The 5,000-nt window shown below is 35.1% G+C and overlaps 1 protein-coding gene across 1 annotated transcript in view; it reads right to left on the bottom strand.

The window, feature by feature from the left end:
* The window catches only part of LOC122629608 (protein eva-1), a 237,105-nt gene that overhangs the window by 209,585 nt on the left and 22,520 nt on the right, over nucleotides 1–5,000 (bottom strand). The gene's annotated exons all lie outside the window — the stretch shown is intronic.

Below are 5,000 nucleotides of genomic sequence, written 5' to 3'. Positions count from 1 at the left end.
AATGAGAAACTAGTGAAGTGTATATAAACGTATATATACGTATAACGTAATTATCGCGTATTGAATTAATGCTACATCAAAACATGTATCATGAATGATTATTGACAAGCGAATCAAAGATTATTAAAATAGTGATCCATGACGTGCGTTCAATTAGCTACCTCGTGTAGTATTAAATTGAACAAACGAAATTCAAACTACGATGGGTTATTAATAGGTTGACGGTATATACGGATCTGAGTATACAGAAATCAACACGTGGATTAGCTATAGGTGACATAACGAAGAATACGAAGTATATCCTTTGTTAATTGGATCGATGTCAATTTTGTAACTATACGAATTAATGTTTAATGGAATGGATGTATCTCGAAATTGGAATTTGAAGGAACGATAATTTTGTTTTTTACATGTTTGATTCGAATTAACCTTGAAACAGATGCACTCGTTAAATTACCTCTATCATACGTATTGTGCACACAGACGTAAAGGTATAAAGATCGATAAATTCATAATTAGTTTTGTATTGTACACATTACTTCCAAAATTCGATATTGTGCATAAAAGTTTGCTGTAAAGCCGTCTTTCACGATCGTTACATTTATCTAATAGTCTCGACAAAAGATCTTTTGTGTTTAAGCTACAACGTGTGAAGGAGAAAGAAAGAAAGAAAGAAAGAAAGAAAGAAAGAGAAAAAGAAAAAGAAAGAGATAAAGACAGGTAGATACACCAAAGAAGCGATTCATTATAGCAAGAATAAATTCTAGAAGGACTTAGTATCTCTTATGATGAAAGAAGTAAACTCCTTGACCTAATCACCGGTGAGTATAACGTCAAGAGTTTAACGGTATCCACTTTATCCTTTTATCGTCGTGTATGAAAAGAGTAAATACTCCTTCCGTTCTAAAGTTTACCGTACTTAAGCTAATTTCAAACTCGTTGGTACGATTCGAGAGGGTAAAAGTTTTTCGAGATTAATAAAAAAGAAAAAGAAGAAAGAGAAATGAAAAAAAAAAAAAAAAAACTAAAGGAAAAGCTTGTATTCTTCCAACGATACTTTAACAATAATTTTATCGAATCGTATAAAGGTGTCATTTTATTTATACTCCTTACTCGTCTTCCTTTATGAGGATATATATATATATATATATATATATATATATATATATATATACGCGATTGAAAAAAATCTTTGTTGAGAATGTTCGAGATATTCGATAAAAAAGTATCTGCAAAGGACAAAGCATCCTTTCTCTCTCTCTCTTTTTATGCGAATATCGTAGAGGGACAACGTATAGATGGGGTGGTTCTACGAGTAGTCTAGATTCAAGGAAAATGGAATAAGGCTTCTAGGGATTGGTAGAGTGGCTCGTTTCGATGGCTTAATTTCGTGTAACGATCTCGTTTATGGCGACCACCGTGTCGGTGTTACGACAACGTTGAGAACGAAGAGACGAGAACCGAGAAGGAGACGATTCTACGAAAGAGGAGAAGGAGGAGAAGGAGAAGGAAGAGGAGGAGGAGGAGGAGGAGGAGGAAAGGGAGGAAGGTCGAATAGTTGCTTCTATATCTATGGTGAGAGGACCTCGGAAAAGAGTAGGACGATTTTCCTTTCGAAACTGCATCGGATTTTCTATCCTTTTCTTTCCACGTTCATGTTCACTTAATCGTAACCGTCATGATTTCGGACGTTCCTAGTGGTTTCTATGCGGTTGCAATTCGAAATCTATCGATCGACCAATCCGATTGAACGAATAAACGAGGACGATGACGACGACGAGGACGACGAGGACGACGAGGATTCGAGTGAGATCGCCTTTCGGTAATTTCTCACTTGATCGAAGTCCATTCGTTATCTTCTAACACTGGCATTTATCTCTGAAGACGAGCAGCAATTATCTCTCCCACGATCTCCTCATTTCACCCACCCACTCATTCACCCACCCACTCATTCACCCACCCACCCACCGATCATCCTTCTCTTTCTCTTTAGTAATATATATCGAAAAGGAAAGTGAATTTTTAGATATTCGACGTTACGTTTTGATATTATTTTATAAGTACATTATTTTTTTTCGTATAGAATATATATAGATATATATAGAAACAGAGAGAGGGAGAGAGAGAGAGAGAGAGAGAGAGAGAAAGGGAGAACGAATAAATGTTCATAAATGTAATATGAAATCGTCGCAAGGGACAAATATAATCGGAGCGAATGATATTCGTACAATTAATTATACGAGAATGGAATCACGGTATTTAATTATCATCGAGAATATTAATAAAGTCGTTTTAATTACGACGAAATCTATATTTGTTAATTCCAAATCTAAAATAGAAAGAGAAACAATGAGATCGATGTTGTAAATTATTTATTTTTTAATCGATCATTATTTTTTAGACGACCTGGACGTAGCTTTTTACTACTTTGTTTGATAATAAACTTAGTAACGTAAACGTAAACGGGACAACGTTTTTCTCCTACTCCTTCTTTTTCTTTTCTTAAAGGAAAATATCGTCAAATATTTATAAACGCAAATTCAACAGGAATTTGCGTTCGAAATGAAATCGAGGCCAACGTGGTAACTTGTAATCATGAGGGAAGTAAAGTAGGAAGTAAAAAACACACACAGAGAAAGAGAGAGAGAGAGAGAGAGAGAAAAAGAGAGAGGGTTGTGCAACCAAATTTTCTCTCTTTTTTTTCTCTATTTCTCTCTGACCGATCCTCCAAGGAGAAATATATAAGGAATTCCTTTCGACCGTTTCAATATTTCAAACTTAAATGATTCATATTCGAATTTAAGATTCAAATGAGTATAAAGGTCGCAAGGAGTCCTCGTCTTTTTCATCTCCTTTCTTTCTCTCTCTCTCTCTCTCTTTCTGGATACCGAAGCAATATAAATTCTGGATGATTTCCGTTATAATAGCAAAGAGGAGAAAGATCGTGAGAAAAGAAAGAAAGAAAGACTGAGATAATAGCAGAGATCAAGCCGACACGAAGAGAACCTCCGAAGAAAGATAGAAAGAAAATAAGAAAGAAAGAAAGAAAGAAGGAAAGAAAGAAAGGAAGGAAGGAAAGAAAGTAGAAAAGTCTTGGACGTTCAGACGCATCCTCCTAGGGATTAATTCCTAGCTTCGTCTCTTTTTCTTTGTCTTTTTTACCGAGATGGTAGCGATTAATGGAATGATTCGAGTTGAATCGTAAGCGAGATTAGGGTGGACAAGGAGAACGTCCAGTAATCGTCAGTGATTGAAAACCGAGCAAGTAGAAACGAGACTAAATGAGCTACGTCTACGATAGTCTAGACGTCGTTCCTATTTAGTCGATCGAAAAGTAGAAAAAAGTATGAAAGTGTAGATGGAAAAGTATTCGTCAAATTAATCGGAGAAGAAGAAGAAGAAGAAGAAGAAGAAGAAGAAGAGGAAGAAGAAGAAGAAGAAAACGAAAGAGAAGATCAAACATAAGAAAGAGAAACTTTTAACGTTAAAACTCTAGTAAATTAATATCAATGAAATGTTTCTTTTTATATACCATGAAATCTTTTTTCTTTTAACATATTTAATAATTTTTATACATATATATATATATATATTTTTTTCTTTTTTTTTTAATCGAATCGAGCTTAAAATTATTCAACAAATTAATAAATCTACTGAAAGTAATATAACCACGACCCGGAAATATAATAATCTACGGACGATAAGAATTTATTTGGACGATTGCATATTTCCGAAAGATTAATTTCGAATGGAATACCTATCTATTGAAAAGAATGCGTTACACTTGCACATATAAAATCTCGTTTCAATATACAACTAGCGATATGAAACGGCAAAGATTCCTTCTACTTTTATATATCCCTTTGACGAGAGAAACGTGAAACTATCTTATGAGAATGCGAGTGATTTGCGGAGAAAGAAAAAGATAGATAGAGGTAGAGTTATAGAGAGATAGACGGAGATAGATAGAGATAAAAAGAAAACGAGAAAGAGACAAAGAATAAAAGAAGAGTAAAATTTGGCTACTTTGAAATTCAGAAGGTACCTTTACGTATGCATTCGAAAAGCGCATCCTGTCGGAGCAGAGGTCGCACGAAAGTATCCATTCTCTTTTTCCGGAAAATCATGAGGCTCTTCGAGGTTTTATTTATAAGCCGCTCACGTTCCGACGCTTCAATCGGTCTCGAGAATTTTCCTTACGTTCGCACGAGATCTGTCGAAAGTACCATATTAAAGATAATTGTTATAAGTAGCTAAAAGAACGTTTCTCGATATTTTCTTTTTTCTTCTCTCTCTCTCTCTCTCTCTCTCTCTCTTTCTCTCTCTGCCTATCGCACCATTACGATCAATAACTATCATCTTTAACCTCAATCGAATGAATTTCTTTTTCTTCCTTTCTTTTCTTTCCTTTTTTTTTTAATTATCTACTTAGTAAGTACGTTCGATAAAATCGTCCTTATTTCGAAGGCTTCTAAAAATAAAAGGTAAAAAGAGAATATATATATATATATATAAAATAGATTAAAAAATAAAAAAAGAGAGAGAGAAAAGATAAAATAAAAAATTGTCGAGAATCTTCGAAAAGAATTTGTGAATTTCTATACGAACGAATTCTTGACATGGGTAAAAGAAGGGGGATGATGGAAGGGAGGGGAGAGAAGAAGAAGAGGAGAGAGAAGAGAGGATAAGGGGGATGAAGGAGGAGGGTGAATGCGCAAGCGATATTGCTCGGAAACTCTCGGAATGTTGGGTACGCACGTACATAGAGTATGTAGCTACGTATTTCGCGAAATCCAAGAACGGACGACACTTTTGCCAATCACCCGTAAATAACGTATCCCTTTTCTCGATCGAGACGCGCGACGCGCTTAAAAGGATAGATCTACGTTTCACGTACAAGAAAATCCTACGATTTATTACCAAACGCAAGTCAGATTCAGCGGGATTCCTTGTCGTGAAAACGAATGTCCCAGTTGCCATACGAATTCTCGATGAAATAT

The sequence above is a fragment of the Vespula pensylvanica genome, chromosome 5 (genome assembly GCF_014466175.1).
Source record: "Vespula pensylvanica isolate Volc-1 chromosome 5, ASM1446617v1, whole genome shotgun sequence".
Classification (NCBI taxonomy): Eukaryota; Metazoa; Arthropoda; class Insecta; order Hymenoptera; family Vespidae; genus Vespula; species Vespula pensylvanica.
This window is presented reverse-complemented; position numbering and strand designations above follow the sequence as displayed.